General features: G+C 39.3%; 1 long non-coding RNA gene across 4 annotated transcripts in view; it reads left to right on the forward strand.

The window, feature by feature from the left end:
- Window positions 1–20,367, forward strand: part of LOC118016821 — a 65,304-nt gene that overhangs the window by 30,722 nt on the left and 14,215 nt on the right. For 2 of the 4 annotated variants that reach the window (XR_004680920.1, XR_004680919.1), the window contains exon 3: window positions 2,595–2,872. The exons of the other annotated variants lie outside the window; for them this stretch is intronic. This is a non-coding gene — a long non-coding RNA (uncharacterized LOC118016821). Of the gene's footprint in view, window positions 1–2,594; window positions 2,873–20,367 lie in introns of those variants that run through there. 4 annotated transcript variants of the gene reach the window in all.

Consider the following 20,367-nt stretch of genomic DNA (forward strand, 5'->3'; position numbering starts at 1 on the left):
AAATTATCTATTCAAATATCACTGCTGTCCAATTTTCCTTCCCCCCCTTTGTGTTCTCTAGATTCCTTACAGAAAGAAATCTACAAGAAAAAGCAGAACAAAGTATTCATTTTTTTTTTTCTTGTTTCATTTAGGATGTTTTTATCTGAGTTGTCTTCCAATTCACTAATTCTCTTTTCAGCTTTGTTTAATCTGTTTTTAGATCTGTTCACTGGGATCTTAATAAAATTATTGCTTTTAAGTTTTAGAATATTTTTTGTTCTTTCTGATAGCTTTATTTGTTTACCAGAGTTCTCCGTCTTCCTTTATTTCTTTGAACATATTAAGCATAATTATTTTAAAGTCTATGTGTGGTAACTCCCTTATATTGATCCTCTCTGTTGTTTTTCTTGTTTTTTTATTATGTTGTCATATACTTGGATATCTTTGAATGCCAGGCATTTTAAATGAAAACTTGTACAGATACTTTGAGGTCTAAGATGAGGCCATCTTACTCCAGTGAAGATTTGAGTTTGTTTCCAAAAGACTTATAAAGGCATCAGCAATATTAGATCACCTTAATCCCTTAAAAGATTGAGAAAATTTCAACTGAGCTTCTATCTTTGTAAGGGCTAATATATTTCCAGTCCTCTCTTTACCCCTAGGGTTTAGGTTTTAATGATCTCAATCTAAAACCTGGGAGTTACATCCTCCTCCTTGGTGAACATGGAACTCCAATTTTGTCTTGTTGGCCTTATGAGTTTACCAGCAGCTTTGTCATCACCTCGTCCAAAACAGCAGATGACTAAGGGGAAGGTAGCCCCAAATTTCTGCCTCACCTCTCAGGGTTTCTTCTCCCTGATTGTGAACTCACAGTTCTTTACTCTTGTGTTATCTTTCTGATAATTACAAGCAGATTAAACATATATGTATTTTTTTTTCTCTAGCTTTTCAACTTGTTTAGTGAAAGGATTGGTCCAAATTACAAAGTTTACCTCTAAAATGAACTCCCAAAAGATGCTTTTATCTATTATCTCTATGTATTCCTATATGTAGGAATACATGTAGATGCAACAAAGTTATATAAAAATGAAAATAAGGAAAAGACCAACACAAAATTTAGGACTATGGTTCATTCAGATAAGGGGATACTGAAAGATGGATTGGTTGTAGATGAGGAGAACATTGTTAGATATAGGTTCTTCTCATGCCTCTAGCTTTTGTTTCAAGTGTCAGTTCAAGGGAGCTAGTCACATTATTAAGAACAGCTAATTGAATAAATAAAAAAGGGCCATGCATAGCCCAATGAAGCATGTGTCATGAATTACAATTAATCTTACTCTGTTTACCTCATGTTTAATGAAAAAAAAAGAAGAAAATTATGTAGGAAAGGAAATATAATCATAGTATATTAGTGTGGCACAGATGAGGGTAATTTAAGTACTGAATAGTGATCTAACTGAAATTATGATGGGCTAAACTTGGGGATTAAAAGTGTATATTTGAGGCCTGGGTGGCTCAGTCAGTTGAGTGTCTGACTCTTGATTTTGGCTCAGGTCATGATCTCAGGGTTGTGGGATTGAGGCCCGCATTGGCTCTGCACCCAGCATGGTGTCTGCTTGAGATTTTCTTCTCCCTCTGCCCCTCCCTCTGCTCGTGCTCTCCATCTCTCTGTCTTTAAGATAAATAAATAAAATCTTTTTTTTAAAGAAGTGTATTTGTGTGGAGGAGCAGGAAATAAAAGATAGCTAAATCTTCATCTTCTATGTTGGGAAATAAATACATAATGCGTAAATTAAAAAGTCACAAAATGATCATATTATTTGGAACTGAGAAAGTAAATAATAATCTGCTGCAAGAGTTCAAAATGGTTGACTAGAGGTGTAGTGGTGAGTTGGGAGTAAGAAATCAAGTTGATATTTATAACATGGTTTTTAGAGCTGTTTGACCCTTTAAACTGTTAATAAAATCTGTAAAATTCAAATTTAAAAAAAGTTATCAGAGCTAATTAAAAATATAAGAAACATATAGTAGAAAATAATGGAATACTTGAAGATATTTTGACTAAAACTTATAGTATCAGTTGATTTATTATTTCAAACAGTTGGCTTTTAGCCAATTCCTTTGCCCTTTTCCACATGGTAAAGGCATGCTGTGCCTGCTTTTAATTTTGAAAGAGGAGAAAGAAGGAGAGAGAAAGAAAAATAAAACCTTTAAAAGTATGTGCTGTTCATCTGCAAGGATTTTTATTAGGTTGATGGCTATATGTGCATAGCCCTAAAATTCTGAAAATAAGTTAAGCTTTTATTTGGAAATCACGAGCTGAAAAGACAGCTTAGCTATTATCTTGATTAAAAGGAAAAGCTCCATAAAAATAATTGAAAACATATTATTTGATAAACCAAAAACTAGAAAAATTATTGTCCAAATGATGTGACATTATTAAACACTGTGAAAAATGAGGATTTCTGCAAAACTGCAAAAAAAAAATTTAAAAATCCTGTTCTACACTTCTGATGGAAATGTATTTTTGTTCAGGCATGTTTATTAGTTGCCTAGGCTGAATTTTTGGTTCTGTTGTCTGTTAGTCATAGACTGTGTGTTTTGTCTTCTAGTTACTATGTATCAAGCTTGGCACTGAAATACAGCTCTCCAGATCCTAGACCTGAGGATGAGGAGCAGCACAATTCAGAAGCCTTCTTTGGTCACTGATCCTACGTCCAATTTGAAACAAAAGTGATTATAACAAGCAGTACAAATTGAGTTTGCACAGAACTTCAATCTTTTTATACTTAAGTTTTGCCAACTCTAAAATGGGAATAATCATTTTAGCTTACCTGTTAGGGTTGCTCCAAAAAAGAATTAAGGTGATTGATTGTCAAAGACATCACCTTAAAAAAAAAAAAAAAAAGGACTATTTAATTGTTAGATAGTATGATAAACACAAAAGTGACATTGAGTTTCATATCGCGATAGTAAGGGGATTGTTTCTGCTTTTCAATGTCTTATGTGAGTAGGTATCATTTAAGGAGAAGGAGTGAATCATGTGTATTATATAAATAAGCACATATTTTTTTTTAATTTTATTTATTCGTCAGAGAGAGAGAGCATGAGCAGGGGGAAGGGCAGAGGGAAAGGGAGAAGCAGGCTCCCCACTGAGCAAGGAGCAGGATGATCCCGTGACCCTGGGATCATGACCTGAGCCAAAGGCAAATGCTTAACCAACTAAGCCACCCAGGCGTCCCAAGCACATACATATTTTTAAATCTTGTGATATTTACTAGATATTTGTTATCTACTAGCTCTGTGTAAAATACAGAGTATCTGTATGTTTTTGTGTTGATATAGCCACAAAGCCCTAAGTCAGGATTTTAGGTATAGCCAAAGAACCAGCTCATTTAGCTTCCGCCAAAGTAAATGAATATAGAACATCTTTTGCCAGTGCCATAAGCAATGAGTTGACAAGCCCCATGACATTTTTTGGTTACATGTTTTAAGTGACCACATTTTGAGTTACAAGGCTAACCAACCTCATGGCCATAAAAAGTTCTAACACTCCCACCCTATTAGATATTGCATTTATATCTAGCTTATTCATTTCTGCCTCCACATTGGGTAACTAGGGAAACAATGATGTCACTGCTCAGCATGGTACTTAGTAACGTCCCTATTTGGGCTCATGGTTTGGGAAGCCTGCAGTTATTTAATAAGTCTCACCTCCACCTCTGTAATAAATTGATAAAACTTTTATTTTTCTGAGGGGAAAATAGGGGAAGCAGGATCATTCTGTATAATGTAGTTTGGAAGAAAATATGTATTCTAAAGTGTACTGTTTCTGAAAAATCATCTGTGCATTGGCAGCAAAAGTTTTTTGGTAGACATTGGCAACATTGAGCCAACTGTGTGACCCAAATTAATGTTCCGCCTGGACCACGTTCCTTTGAGCTGTCGTCCTTCCACTGGCCTTCACTTCCATTGGCCACCATCCCTTACCTACCACCTTACTTTTGTTTTGAGAAGCCAGATCTCTAACTTGGTCTTCTTCCTTGTAATCTTATTTCCAACTCCAACACATTGGTAAAAAAAAAAAAGTTTTAAGGAATAAACAGTACCAGGGTATAGCCCTGGGCCCACTACCCTCAAAATGGAATAGAAATGAGTTGGCCATCTTTCCAGTCAAATAAATGGACACTCAGTACAGCTCAGCTATCACTTGCCTGATATGTCTGTGTTCTTAGTTGCCAAAATCATTTCACTCCCCGTTTTTTCTCAAAGTTGCTACACCCCTTGCTGCTCTCCTTCAGCTTTTGACCTGACAGTATAATTCATTGAGGAACTTGAAGCAACCAGACATGAATTCCATTATTTCCTCACCATCTAAACCACCAAACTTCTCTGCCTCTGAATCTGTCTTTCCTTCTACTTCCCTGAATGAAGGGTACCAAAGGCCAACCTGATGCTTAGGCTCAAGATCCTCCTACCTGTCATTTGTGGTTTTCCCCTCTTTCCCTTTCTGCTGGACATTCTCGTCATCCCCATGGTCTACTGTCTCCTGGTTTTCAAAAGCCTTTCCCTGACCCTACCTATCACTCTAGCTACTGACCCATTTCTCTTCTCCCCAGTCACTGGTAAATGGTATGTATTTCAAATAGAGAATTGTCAGTTGTGTTGAATGCTGCTGAGGAGTCCGGGATCCACAGTTTTGGACCCTCAAGGAAGCATTTATACTTTACTGTCTCCATTTCCACATCTCCTGTTGTCTTCAGCCTCGCCTCACCAAGCTTCTGCCCCATCACTCCCCTGAAACTGCTCTTGTAAGGGTTCCCAGGAATCCCATCAGTCATATCCTGTGTACCCTTAACTTCTTGGCAGTGTTCAGTACAACTGAATCTTCTGTTTAAAAACTGGTTCTCCCCAAAGCAGAGCCTGAGACAAAGTCTTGTATGCAGACTTGTTTATTTGGGGGAAAGATTCCAGGGAGCTCACATGATAGATCCCAGACAAAGAGAAAAAGCCAACAAGATTGTGTTCTGGTGTTGGCCATGGCTATGGGTGACCGATGCAGCCAGTACTTGATTCAGAAGACTCAGATTTATAAGACCTTGAAGAGTCTTATAAAATATGCCTTAGAACTGTCTGCTTGGAGCTTAAGAGAAGAAACATGTGTCTGTCAGATCTCATCCCTTCTAGCTTAGGGGTGGGCTCCTACATGTGTTATCTTTCTAGTCCTCACCAAGTGCCAAATGGGTTCCCACTCCATGGGCCAGAGAAGCTCCAAGGCAGGAAGAGGGAGGTATCTGGTTTCTAGGGATGTACCTGCCTGGTTGCACCTGCGTGAAGCCTTTAAAGCCTTCATTGGGGCACCTGGGTAGTGCAGTTGGTTAAGCGTCCCGACTCTTGGTTTCAGCTCAAGCGTGATCTCAGGGTTGTGATATGGAGCTGCACATTGGCTCCTTGCTCAGCACAGAGTGCTTAAGACTCTCTCTCCCTCTGCCCCCTTCCCCCCCCCCACCCCGCCCCATGCTCTCTCTCTCTCCCTCTCTCTGAAAAAATAAATAAATCTTTAAAAAAAAGTAAAAAGCCTTCCTGGGACTTGTCATTGCATCAGTGACTGGAGTAAACATTAGGGCTGAGAAGATGTAAAGGAGTCACGAGCTTCCTGGCACCACACTTATCAAGTATCTATCCATCTTACTTTCTGGTTTCTCCATTTCATGTCCTAATGTTGACATTCCCCATGGCTCTGTACTGGAGTTGCTGGTCTTAAAAATCCAGACACTTTCTAAGTGACCTTATTCATCCCCATAAATGTAAATATCATCTGTTTGACTTCCAAATCTAGCCCTAGAACTCCACACTGTGTATTTAATTATTTGCTTGTCTCATTCCATCTCATCATTTAGGGAATTATTGTAACAATACCCCCGTAATCCTTATCCATATCAAGAAATAGACCCAGAAGCCTTACTGTGTATTTCTCCAACCCTTTCATGCCACCATGCTTCTTTCCAAAAGTAACCACTCTCCTGACTTTGTAGTAACCTCTTGTGTTTATGATGTTATCACCCAAGTGTGCATCTTTAGACTCTGTTGTTTACACTTGCCTGAATTTTTTGATATATTTTTGGACTTCCTCACAATTTGAAGGACCTGGGCAATTTTGACCTGTAGTGTTTTTGGCAGTCTAGATTTTTTTCATGGTGCCATTTATCATGTTCTTTTTCTAATGTATTTCTTGCAAATTGGGTCCAGACACTTGATCAAATTCAGGTTAGATCCCTTTAGTAGGATTGCAGCTGATTTTCTTGTCTCTCTTTTGTAATGACATCATTGTCTAGATATGGTACTTCATGGGGTTACAAATTGGTGACATCCTACTTTAGCCATTTTCATTTTACTCTCTGGAATTTTTTTTTAAGAGATGCTTCTTTTTATCTACTATTTGATAACTCAGTAGTACAGTTTATATAGGAAAGGCAAGGTAAATGATTTTCCTTAATTTATCAGTTTTCAAGATAATGAATTGGTTCCCTGTCATCCCCTGGAGGAGATACTTAGATTATTATAAGCATTTGAGTTTATATACGTTTGATAGGCTTTGATCCACTGCAATTCTTATATTTATCGAAGCTCAAAGTATTCCATTTGGGGCAGTAGGAGCCTCTTTAAGTTGCCTCCTGAGTCCTTTAGACATGACCCCAGTGATTTGTTAGCTTTCTTACTCTGGTATGACAAGACGTACCAGATTCATCTTAAACATTTCTTGCCCCAGACTTGGTAGAGTGTTCTTATCACCCATTTCCAAGGTGAGTGGGGGATGGGTTTCCCCACACCAACAACCAAGTCTCTGGACACTGGGTAGGCATCCTACAATTCAACTCAATTCTGACACTGTCTGCCCAGAGATAGTAGCAAATCCCACAAGACTGCCCCTCCCACCTTCGGATGCCAGTTGCAAGCCCGGTTTGTTACCTGTGCATTTGATCCAACTGGCTATAAATCAGAGGTTCCTCTGACCATTTTTGTAGGTTTACTTAACTTGCAAGAGTAGCTCACAGAGCTCAGGAAACCCATTTACTTACTAGATCACTGATTTACTACTAGAGATACTGAAGGATACAAATCAACAGCCAGATGGAGAGATACATAGGACAAGGTATGAGAAAAAGGTGGGGAGCTTCCATGGTCTACAAGCACACCACTCTCCCATGTGTTCACAGACCCAGAAGTTCTCCAGACCTTGTCCTTTTGGATTTTTTGAAGGCTTCATTTCATAAGTATGATTGATTAAATTGTTAGCCACTGACAGTCCAACCTCCAGCCCCTCTCCCCTCTCTGGAGGTTGAGGGGTGGGATTGAAAGTTTCAACTCTCCAGTCACTGAGTTGGTTCCCCTGGCAACCAGCCCCATCTGTAGGTGACCTGGCTGCATTCTAAAAGTCACCTTATTAACATAACAAAAGACACCTTTACTCTTACCACTTAGGAAATTCCAAGGGTTTTAGAAGCTCTGTGCTAGAAACAGGGACAAAGACCAAATATATATTTCTTATTATAAATCACAATATCACAGTTGACATCAGCCAATTTTCCAAGAAGCTCTGGTTTCCTTCAGTAGGAAGTGGTATATCAAGACCATAGTCTGGGGGATTGGTCATTGTTTCTAGGCTTTTCAGGGGAGCTAGAAAAGAAATATGTATTTATTTAATCATAAAATATCTCTTGAGATTCTGCTTTTATACTGCTGTATGTAATTCATATTCATGACTATAAGGGTTTTACTTACCCTCTTCTATGTTATATCTGTATCTCCTTTCTTCCACGTCATGAATTTTGCTTCTCAAGGACATAAGCAATAATAGAATTACAATATCCCATAATAATTCCTTTGTTTTATCCCAACTGCACACACAACAGTCTCAGAGGAACAATGCTAATAACATTGATATCACTAATACTAATATTACTAATAATACCACCAACAATTATGATTACTGGAAGCAGTTAAAAAAATTTTTTTTGGCATATATAGTATCCCCATTTTTTTATGCTTGCACTCTAGTTTTAGGAGGTTGTAACTGTTATATACTTTTTTTTTTTTTTTAAGATTTTATTTATTTGACAGAGAGATAGACAGAAGAGCACAAGCAGAGGGAGTGGCAGAGGGAGAGGGAGAAGCAGGCTCTGCACTGAGCAGGGAACCCGATGCGGGACTCGATCCCAGGACCCTGAGATCATGACCTGAGCTGAAGGCAGACGCTTAACCATCTGAGCCACCCAGGCGCCCCTGTTACATACTTTTTAACCTGTATTCAGTTCTACATGTAATTATATAGTTAATGTTGACTATCAGTCTTTATATAACATCTCTGAGTCATATCTGTTGTGTGAAGCTTACTCTCGAGTAGATTCCTGAAGAAGTGCTCACAGAAACAACATTCCTTGAGTTCTCATGTAACCTTAATACTTCATGCGCTTTGTACCTGAAGATAGGTTTTGCTCAATGTGTATCTGTGGCTCATATTATCTTGAGTGTCTTAAATATGTTACTTGATTTTCTCCTGCCTTTAAGCACTGCTATCAGAATGTCTGATAGTAATGTAATTTTCTTTTCCTTTTGGGCTGGACACCCAAATAAGTTTTTATTTAAAATCCATTGAGTTTAAAATGTAGCTTTAGGGGACTGGGTGGCTCATGGGCAGCTGCCCTCCGGCTTGGGTCATGATCTCAGGGTCCTGGGATCAAGCCCCACAGTCCCTGCTTAGTGGGGAGTCTGCTTCTCCCTCCCCCTCTGCTGCTCCTCCTGCTTGTGCAGGTGTGTGCGCGCGCGCACTCTCAAATAAATAAATAAAATCTTTTTTTAAAAATGTAGCTTTGAATATTTATTTTAAGAATTTTTTTAAGAGTCTCATGCTCTACCGACTGAGCTAGCCAGGAGCTAGGAATTTTTTTAAGTTAGTTTTTAGTATTTATTTTGTCTACTTTTCTTTAAGAACCTCTTATTATTCATATAGTAGATCTTTGATTGTTTTTAACATTTGTCACTTTTTTCCAAATGCTTTTTTTATCTCTTTTTACTTAAAAAAAGTAAATATTTCTCTTAAGACCTTTTATTTTCCTATTGTTTCTTTCTTATGCTCCTAGTTTGGCCTTCATGTCTAAAATTGTTTTCTCCTTTTATTTCTAATTCTTTCTTGAATTCTGTCATCTCATTTTCTAATTTTGATTTATGCTATTCTTTTATTTCTTACTTTTTAATTTTTTTTAGATCATTTTGAAATAGCAGATTAAAGTCTGTGTGTTTTGTGGACATCTCTTTCTGGCATGCTCTCATTGACTTTAGGGATGTTATTCTCCTTATTCTGTTTTTAAAAATAATAACTTAGTGTGGGACTTGACTTCAATACTTTCATGTTGCTTTTTTTTATATGAGATTAGTTTTCCTTAACTTTTAGAAGGAGGCTTGGTTCATGTAGCTTTCGTAAAGTATTAACAAAATATGAGGGCTTGTGTTCTTAAATTTCCTGGTTTTGTTTCCCTCTCCCACTTGTATCTGGACCATCTCTTTCCATGGTCTCTGTCATCCATATCCTTCTCAAGTTTGATTCCACTAACAGCCTTTTTGCTACAATGTAGGGCTCTGGCCTGGAAGGGAACTCTGGCTGATCATTTCCAAAAGTTCATAGACTCTAACCGCTTCAGATGCTCTTGTGCACTTGGCCCTGTGGTTGTAGGTAAAATCCTGCCACTTTTAGCTGCTGTTTTGTAGTTGGCCTGCTGTGCTTTCAGTGAATTCCTGTAGGCAGTTTTGGTATCTTCTGTTTTCATATCTGGCAGATATCCTATAGCTTTTCTGTGCTTCCCCTTGTACAGATGCAGATACTGGGCAGATCTTGTGGTTGTCTCCACCCACTTATGTTTTGGGTTTTATAGAGCTGATACTCTGTTACCAAGTTTGGTTGTAAATGTAGTCTATAGCTTTTGAGTTGTAGTGTCAACTTGCTCATTTTTTATTTCGGGGTTTGGTTTCCAGTACCACTCCATCCTCCTATAGCATTCTCAAGAAACTAGTGATTTTAAGCCAAAAATAAATCAACTAAGTCTCTCTCTGAGTCAACTATATGGTTATTCTTTGTAAATGATAAAACTACTTCGGGTGTGCCAAGATGATCAAATTTTATTTTTACACGAGTGAAACAAAATGCACATCTGCTTTTTTCCAAACCCCACTGCTGGGTCTCTTTTCTTGGAGCCCTATCAAAAATTACATCACAGAATGGAATCTATTGTTCCTAATTTAACACTTTTGGGGTGGTTAGATCATATGTATGTAAATGTTAGAGAAGTGTTGAGATCTTTGGAAATCATTGTGTTAAAATATATGTTTCCGTTAGTGCATTAATATTATAAATGAAGTGCAGTTCCTGACTTCATACACAAGTGTTAATAGACACATTTACCTACTGATTAAATATAAACAGCTTCCCCCACATTGATGGCTGAACAGACTAGGGCTTTAGAAAATTATTACTTAAACCTTTACCTGGCAGTCTCCTCAACTTTCCATGGGATTTATATGGCGATTGATTTACCAATGGCTTTAAAATGATCTTCACTCCCTTGGCCGCCTGGCTGGCTCAGTCAGTAGAGCATGCTACTCTTGGTCTTGGGATTGTGAGTTCAAGCCCCATGTTGGGGGTATGCTTAAAAATAAATAATTTCTAAAATAAATACAACAATATTCACTCAGAACTAGAGCTTTTTAAGATAATATAAGATTCCTTGACTAGGCCACTCTGTCAAGTAGAGCCTCATAAGACCATAACAGATTACACCTCTCATTGTTTTATTGAAGAGATAATATTCAGTAGAATTTATTTTCACTTAGACTTTATTGTTGTAAATCAAAGTATAAAATGTCTTAGAAAAATTATTTAAACGCCATCACAGATTGATGGATGGATAGAAAAATGGATAGATGTTTATATACATTATGAAGTGAGCACAGAAAAAAGTTAATGATAGAATCTAAGTGATGGGTATAGATACGTTTACTGTAAAATTCTTTCAACTTTGCTGTATGCTTGAAAATGTTTGTAATGAAGTATTAGAGAAAATATCATAAATGTTAAACCTCTGTGAAAGTGAAGTAGAAGATACCTTGGATTTCACTCTAGAATCCTTATTTAAAACCAAAGTTTGTAAGAGCTAGAAGAATTATACTTTGAAAGTTTCTTCTGTGTGTATTTAAGCACATTTTTGTAACTTGTATGAAGGAAGAATTTCTTTAAAACAGGTTGTATCTGTTATTCATGGAAGCTCTCTGTCCAAAATGGCTTCAGGAAGGAGGTTTCCTTGATACAGGCTTAAAATAAAAATCAAATTAAAAAAATTTTTTTGAACTGGGTGCCAGAAAATGCTTTTATAGACAATTCCCTCCCCACATACTCATGCCTACAATAGGGTTTTGTTTTTCAGCTGTGACAGGAGGGACGTGTTTGGGGCATAGGTTCAAGAAGATTGTAAAGTGATGATGGTATCTTTGCTACCTGCCCATAGCATGGGTTTGGCCCCTCAGGATTAGAGAAGTAAAGGTCAGAAAGTAGACCTCCTGCAACTCTGGGCACCAGCCCATGTGGGGCTTACATGTCCCAATGTGCAGAGAGTGAAGGTGGAGGCCATTCTGCCAACTAGCATGGAAGTCAGGTCAGCTGTGGTATGTTGAGGGCTGAGAATTAGAGGTCCTTGGCCTGGACCTCATTGTTCTCAGAGTGTGAGCCTTCTGCAAAGACCTCAGTGGGGTTCATTCAACTAGGTTCCTGAGCAGTGATGAGGACATCTGTACGGAAGAGGAAAAGGTGGTGGACCCACGTGAGACTGCCGTGCCAGACTGGGTAGTAGACAGAGATGAGTCTCCCTTTGGTGGCTGATGGAAACAAATGAGGGATGCTTTGAGTACATTTATTGTTTGAGAATAAGTGCCCTAAAAAGCAGAGCCTGAGATGGAAATTCTTATTCAAGTAATTCATTTGAGAACTGTTCTCAGGAGAAGGGTGTGAGGAAAGCAAGATGGGGCAAGGGGAAGACAGCTACCCCAAAATGAGGTCTTAGGTAGAGGTTAGCTTCAATTAGACCTCACAAAAAGCTCTGGAGAGTAGATTGCACCTCACAACTGGTCCCTGAGGTGAAGGGAGTTGGTCTTCCATAATTTTCTATCAGCCAGTCATTGGCTGAAGTTTGGACCAGCTGTAGAGGTTTGGAACAGCCTTCCAAATGAAGAGGGCAATTCTTTGGAGAAAAAGGAAGCTGTGTCTTATTAAAATCCAAACTAGAGTAGTGGGTGCATGGCCTATAAAAGGGAGCTGAGTGGGGCTTCCTCTTTCACAGGTGGGGGTCTCTGAGTCATTGTAATCTAGGTATAAATGGGAAGTGACCCTCATTTTATAGTCTCAGGCTTTTGAGGCTAGCCACACTCACCAAATATTGATCTTAGATTATCTTCAAGCTTGTAGACCACAAACGGGTAATGTGCTTTGCCTTTAGGGACTATACCTGATTATAGCATTGTAAGGTCCATACTCACGACTGGATGATTTTTAAAATATGGAAGGAGTAATAACAGTGTAAAAAGAAAATTTCATTCAGGGTTAGCTCTCAGGGAATTCAGTCCTGTTTCTACAACTTCTGTGACTTCGGCCAAGTCTTTAAACCTGTCTGGGTTCTTATTAGATAAGGGATAATTGACATTTGCTACAACCTTAATATTTGCTTATTCTCTTTAGAAGGTAATAGGGAGCTGTTGAAAGTCCTCCAACAGAGACCGTTTGGTTTAAAGTATCTTGAAGAAAGGTGAAGCCAGTAACACTGGGGGTACTGCCTGGAAGAGTGAGAAGCAGAGAGACAGACTAAAAGCTGACACAGTGATCAGACTTGAGGTAGTAAGGCCTTCCCTGCTTCCCTCAACCAAACTAGGTTAGAGTCCCTGCAGAAGTCTCTCAAAGCATCTTGCAATTACACATTCAGTGTTCACTTTATCCACTAAACATTACTTTGCATAGGGGCAGGAACCATGCCTGTCTTATTCATTATTGCATATCCAGAGGTAGACACCATGGTGTCCAGCAAATATTTGCTGAATAAATGAGGAGCTTGAATAAAATAGAGGAATGTAGTTTAATTCAATTGGTCAAGAATAAATGACAAGTCTTGGTATCTGATGAAGGAGAAGAGTGACATAACTTTAAAGCTTTGAGCCTGAGAGGGCATTAATAAGTTAGAAGGGTAAGTCTATGAGTTTTCTGTTGCTGCAGAACGACTAACCTTGGATTAAAATGATGCACAATACACCTGTTGGGTGGGGAATCTGGGCACAGTTTAACTAGGTCCTTTGTTTAGGGTCTCACAGGCTGCAATGAAAGAGTCAGCCAAAGCTGATACTCTTCTCTGGAGTTTGGGTCTTCTTCCAAACTCGTTCAAATTGTCAGTTGAATTCAATTCCTTGTGATGATAGGGCCGCTCAGCAGCTAGTGGCTGTCTTCTTCCTAAGTAGTTCACAGCATCGTCATTTGTTTTTTCAAGGTCAATAGAAGAATGTCTTTCTTCAGGTCTCTTCTTTCATGGAAGGGATACACCCTGTTTTAAAGGTCTCACCTGATTAGGTCAGGCCCACTTAGGATAATTTCCCTTTTGATTAACCCAAAGTCATCTGATTGGGGATCTTAATTACATCTGCTCAATTTCTTCATCCTTGCCATATTCCACTGGCTAGAAGCAAATCACAGGCTTTACCCACATTGAATGGGAGAAGATAACCCAAAGGTGTAGATACCAGGGGGTAGGAATCACAGGGAGCCACTCTGGAATCCTACAGATCACAGTAAGTCAGCTCCATCCTTGTCACATTTGAATATTAATGGGAGACAAGAAGCCAGTGATGGGTGAAAGGTCATATGGACTTGTGGGTTGGACACAGTTGGTACTAGGAGAGAAGGTTTATTATCCAGAGAGGAAAGCAAAGGGACAAAGACACTCTAGGTTTTGGGAAGATGTTTACTATTTAGGAAAGGAAATGGACCTAGAGAAGAAGAGAAAGATCAGCAAAATAGAGGAAAGGAACTCAGAGCGAACTCTCACATAAACAGGAGGGAATTTCAAGAGCTGGGAGATTAATAGAGTTGAAGGTCACAGCCCTGCAGGGGAACACTGGCAAAGCCATCCACTTGACCATGCAGTGACCTTAGAGAACACTGTTGTGGTGCTGTGGTGGTGGCAGAGTCGAGGCTGCGGGGAATTAGTGAAGCAGGGGCTGGTAAAGTAGCGGAGGAGGAGTGTTGGGTCGAGGCCTCTGAGAACTCCCACGTCCGTCAGGGGCTGGGCTGGGTCAGGAGTCACTGCTTCTGCAAGAGAATGAGCTTCCACCGGGGCCTGTTTACTCTATCCACCGGGGCCTGTTTACTCTAGCTCTTCCTACACCGCCCTCTGTTGACTTTCATTCTGCAGTGCGAGGTAACACCACAGTTTGCCTTCAGGCTGTTTGGGGGCTCTCCTGGGCAAGACAAATGAGACTTTTAGGAGAAAACACCTACCAACTTGGGGAATCGGAGGTAGGGAGCCTTTCTGCTCTCTGAATAATTAAAAATAGACTCTTCCATCTAGTTCGTGACTTGAATTTTTAATGATGAGTAAAAATCCCTTGCTTGGTTTCCTTTTGGCCAGGCCGCATTTCTTTCAAGTCAGGAGCCCAGTTGCCCTAGATGTTTTGCAGAAATCAAGTAGAATTCTGAGGAAATGAAATAATAGGAAGCATTAAGCAATTTTGGGGCCCAAGACAGATATTCTGAGACTCTTGAAATAACCAGTATTGGAGAGGTTGTCTCATTAATCAAATGCAGTGTTGCCATATAAAAGCTAAATTTAATTCCAGTGTAGGAAATCCATAAATGAGGCAGTTTCTCTTCATGGCATCTCAGGATTGTGTTCCATTCTGTCTCCTTTCATTCAAAAGATCAACCTGAAATAATTTTGTTTTTATTATGAGAGGTGTGTAGCTAACAAAGACCAACACAGTGTCATTTGATTGTATCAATATGGCAATAATGTTGGACTTTCTTGTATCTCACTGTCATTATTTGTTACAAATCCTTACTTCCATCACCAAGCGATTCACATAAGTGTTATCTTTTTTTTTCTTTATCATTTGTTCAATGTTAAAAATTCCTGGATATAAATACTATTCATAGAAAAATAGGATTAAAACCTACAGCTCTAAGAGTTTATAATCATCTCTGCAGCCCACTGTGTTCATCTAACATTTTAAATGGATTTTTCCATCATTCTAAACCAATAGGGTAACTGCTATACACACTGTTGTAAAGTGTATTTCATGGCTCACTGGGTTTTTCTGTCTTTAACTTTACAATATATGTAATTTGATTAAAAATTTTGGCTGGTCGGGATAAGGAGAAATAGAGGGAAATTGCTCTTAACGGAATCTGCAGTGTGCCTGGGATTATAATTGAAGCAGAAATGAACATCTTTCTCTGTAGGAAGTTAAAGAAAGGCTTTGTTCCATTTTTACATTGGAGATCATCTGTTATTGTAACCTAGACACCTAAACCCACTCCAGATTCAAAATGTGCCATTTATAAACATGCATGCCAAGTTTCAAATGCCCTTTTTAATGTTTGCATATAATTTGAAGCTTGCAATGCCAAAGTAAAATACAGTTTCCATTGTATTGCATTACCCACGCTGCATGTGAGCTGCCTCTTTTCTCTGACATTACTTGAATAGACCAAGCATAGTTTGACTTGGTTCAAAAGAGGAATGTTTCTCGGCTCAACTGAAATGATTGCTAGGTAGAAGCTGCCAACTTCATTTTCCCCCCACAGAAATGTACATTTTTCCCTATTATAAAATGTACTTATAATAGAAATGAGACAGTTCCCAAGAGTGTGGTTATCCAGAGGTAATCTCAACCCAATCTGATTAGAGGCAAGTGGCTCATGCCTCAAAATGCTCCAGGGTATGATTATTTTATGATAACCATACTCTGTATCATGTCTTATTGATTAACTAATAAAGCGTCAGCATTTCTATTTAGAAGAAAAGCTGAGAAACCAGGGGAGAATTCTGGTTCTAGAAGGAAGTGATTCTTTTGAAGGACCCAAACTACCTCTTTTATGCCAACTTTTTACAATTTTGGGTGGAACATGAAAAGTCATCACGTGCCTATTTTCACATCACTTTGGCGATAAGATCATTCGTTTTTAAATCTGATGTATTGATTTATATTTAAATGTACCATAAATTGTTGCCTCTCTCTGTTGTGAGAGGAGAATGTGTGAGAGCAGAATGACATTTCTTTAAAGAATGCTGCATTTTGTTCTCCTCATCCAGATGACTTCATTGCACAGGTCCAGGGAAATATAGATAGAACCCGAAAAATATAGCCACCAGCTTGCTATGGAAGCCATATGCTGGTAATATCAGCTAGCTTTGGAGTGAGAAGAGCATATGACTAGCAGGCAAGTATTTTGCAGCTAGAATAGCTCTTGGACTACCACTAGGAATGTGTCCCATGGCATATAAGTCCAACAATCAAGTACCCACAATATCCATATCTCTCCCAAAGGCTATGACTACGTGTATATGAAAAAAGGTGGGATAGGGAATTGAAGCAATTACCTTACATGATTCAGTTCAATTCAACAACCTGTTTTGTCATAGTTACTTTATGTTTTCATTGTAAATATAAGCTTATGGCCCAAATTACCAAATTATTGCCTCAGCATTCCATTTTCTCTTGCTATGTAGAAACAGCTAATATATTCAAATTCAAAAATGTTCCACAAGTAGTAGTGTCCACTGTAGTTCTTGGTGATGTATGTTTTTGATGAAATTTCACTATCTGAGAAGTATCATCTAGTCACTTCTATAATCATTGGTCAAGAGGCCCTGGGTGTTGGGGTCAGGAGATCTCTTTCACTCCTCAATCCACATCCTTGGCTATACGTTATTGATGTCACTCTAACAAAGATATACATAGGATTAGCTTAATTTATTCATTCCTGCTTTAAGTATCCCACTACTCACAGAGCCAGTGGTATTTTTATCTTCAAAATCCAAATCTGCTAGAATGGAATTTCTAATTTCCCAAAGAACATTTTACCAGAATCTCTATCTTTAAGATTTAGGTTTAGTATTTGTCACAGGAACCATCCAGACTGTTTTCATAAGGACCTTAAAACTGATCAAACTGATTATTGAACACACATCTTCCTATTAATCTGATATTGTTTCTTGCCCTTTTAAAAACAGGATTTTACTGCTCATCTCTTTTTTTCTCCTATGATGGCAGTGTTGTTTTTTTTCATCAGACCTTGGTTTGTGTTGCTTGTTTGTTTGTTTCTTCTGGACAGACACACTCCTTCTAAATTATCTTTGACAGTCTTGCACAGCAAGATATGAAGGCTCTGCCCCCTACGTTCTCAAAATTAAGGGAACACTGAACTCGCAAAGACTGATGATGACATTTGTACTAAGAAGAGCTGTCCAGGAAGAGCTCCCCCAACTTTTCTCCCTGGAGTGAAGAGCCAGCTACTCAATTGGTTCTGATCTTTGCAGATGTTAACAGATCCTGGGTGAGGATCAGCATAGATCAGTAATGATTGGTGTTCTCATGTTTTTTCTTCTGTTTGCACTTATTATGGAAGGGAGGCCTCATTAAAATGGAGCCAGGAGGCCAGAAGGGGGAGCTCTCGTGCCCTACCACTCCTTATCAAATGCAGAACCCACAGGAAGAGCAGAACCTTCCCAGACCAAATGAATACTGCTTTACTAGCGGGCAGAAGAAAGGTTTTCTCCTCGCCCGGCAACAGCCCAGCCAATGAGAAACTGCCACAGCTCTGCCTGTGAAAAGCCACTGCACTTCAAACTCCTAGTTTACTCCAATGGACTTTTTGTTTATAAGACCCCCTCCCAGCTCCTCCCTTTCCTCTGTAAGAGTGTTCCTCTCCTTTGTTCTCTTGAGTTGCCTGTGGTTTTGACATGGCTTGCATGTCCCAAATGACAATTCTTGGCTCTTCCCAAATAAACCCATTTTTGCTGGCAAAATAACTGCGTTTTATCTTTAAGGTTAACATAACTGAAGCTGTTCGTTTTGGTTTGGGTTTTTTTGTTTGTTTGTTTCACATTGACCAATGGAAATAATTTAGGTATATGAACACATTTTAAGATACTGTGTGTCCTTCTATCTCTGACCTTCTCATGTCTGGGTCTCTGGAGGGCTGTTCCTTTTGGGTGTGTAGTTCAGTAACTCCCACATTTAGTTAGCACAGGCTACATTACACTGCAGTAACGCACAATTGTGAAGTTGAGGTGTCTTAAAATAACATTTATTTTTCATTCTAGAGGTGAGCGTATTGGTCAGCGGGATAGGCTCTGCCCCACATAACCTCACTTTAGGACCCAGGCTATCAGGAGCATTGCTGTGCCCTGGGGCAGTGGAAAAGAGAGCTCTGGGGAGTCCTGCATAGGTCAAGTGTTCTGGCCCAGAAGTGATACACACTGACCAACATGATGCTCATATTCCATCCAACAAGGATTGTACCAGAGAGAACAGACAGTACAGAGCTATTATAGGTCTGGAGTAAGGGAGAGCTGGAAGCACTTGGTGACCAGCATGAATGACTATCACATCCCCTCAGTTAAAACAATAGAGCAGGCTGCCTGGGTGGCTCAGTCAGTTAAGTGACCGATTCTTGATTTCAGTTCAGGTCATGATCTCAGGGTCGTGAGATTGAGCCCTGAGTCAGGGTCTGTGCTTAGCAGGGAGTCTGCTTAAGATTCTTTCCCTACCTCTCCCTCTGCCCCATTCCCCCCCGCCACCAAAATAAGTAAATAAATCTTTTAAAAACAAAACAATAGAGCTACCTTTTTCCAGATTATGAAGGAGCTCATTAGCTTTTCTTCTCACATTACGTAATAAATACTTACCATACCTCAAAACCCCAGATTAAAGATACTGTCATCAAACTTTAAGGTTCGAGGGTACATTTATTAGTTTTCTATTGCTGCATGAAAAATTACTGTAAACTTATTGGCTTAAAACAATCTGTATTTTTATCTGGTACTTTCCATGGATCAGGAGTCTGGATATGGGTTAGCTGGGTGTTATGCTCAGGGTCTCATCAGGCTGAAATCAAGGTGTCCGCAGGGGCTCCATGTCATCTGAGGCTTAGGTTCCTCTTACGGTCTCACTGGTTGTTGGGTGAATTCAGTCCCTTGTGGTTATTGGAGTAAAGTCCCTAGCTTCTTGCTAGCTATTGGTCAGGGACAACTCTCAGTTCCTAGCAGTCACACTCAGGTTCTTTGCCACACAGCGTCTTCTAGACGCAGTTCACAGCACAGTTGTTTGCTTCTTCAGGGTCAGCAGGAGATGCTTCTTCAGGGTCAGCAGGAGAAAGCTCTCTGACTTTGTTGATCTCTTTCGAGGGCTCTGCTGATTAGGTCAGGCCCACCTAGGTTAATCTCTCTTTTGATTAACTCAAAGTCAACTAATTAGGGGTCTCAATTACATCTACAAATACCTCTGCCATATAACATAATGTAATTATAACATAATGTGATGTATAAATGCCATTATATTTACAGGTTCCTCTCACACTCAAGTGGTAAGGGGGATTATACAGGACATATACACCGAGGGACAGGAACCTTGGGGGCCGTCTTAGAATTCTTCCAACATAGAGACATAGAGGGACCATATCTGTGCAATTAGAAGCCAGTCTTGCAAGCTGGTAGTGCTTGGGACCATCTTAATAGCTGGCTTTACAGAAGAATTTGTTGTTTTGTTCAGTGCATCAATACCCAAAACATAAAAAGAAGGAGAAAGGGAGGGAGGAAGGAAACCGATGTGAAATGACATCAAGTTGAGATGGCCATGAAGTGGTGAAGGAGCCACACGTGAATCAGATCAGCATCCCAAATGCTGAAGTTCCGGTTTATTTCCAAGTGTCACACTGTCTCTTTAATATAGATAAATGTGGCATTCTTAGATGGCCCTTGGTGTATCTTATTGTGTCTCCTTTCTCATATAGCATTTCTTTAAGGTTTCCTTTAAAGAAACTTACTGTGTTATTCTTTTCTAGAGAGCAGCACCCTGGTTGCTTTGCTTCTTGCTCAACTGCCTAAGATGGCTCATTATTCTATAATATGTGCAGTATTGCCCAGAAGTAATTTTCCTGTTATTTTTGCCCACAAGGTGGAAAATTAAGGTTGAAATACAACTTTATTTTTGCTTTTCCCAGAAGAGGTGACAGTGTAGTTTTTCCTGCCTGTTTTTCAACAAGCAATGAAATATTATTTTGGCGACAACTGTTGACTCCTT

Source organism: Mirounga leonina, unplaced genomic scaffold, assembly GCF_011800145.1.
Source record: "Mirounga leonina isolate KUSES-001 unplaced genomic scaffold, KU_Mleo_1.0 Mir_168, whole genome shotgun sequence".
Lineage (NCBI taxonomy): Eukaryota > Metazoa > Chordata > Mammalia > Carnivora > Phocidae > Mirounga > Mirounga leonina.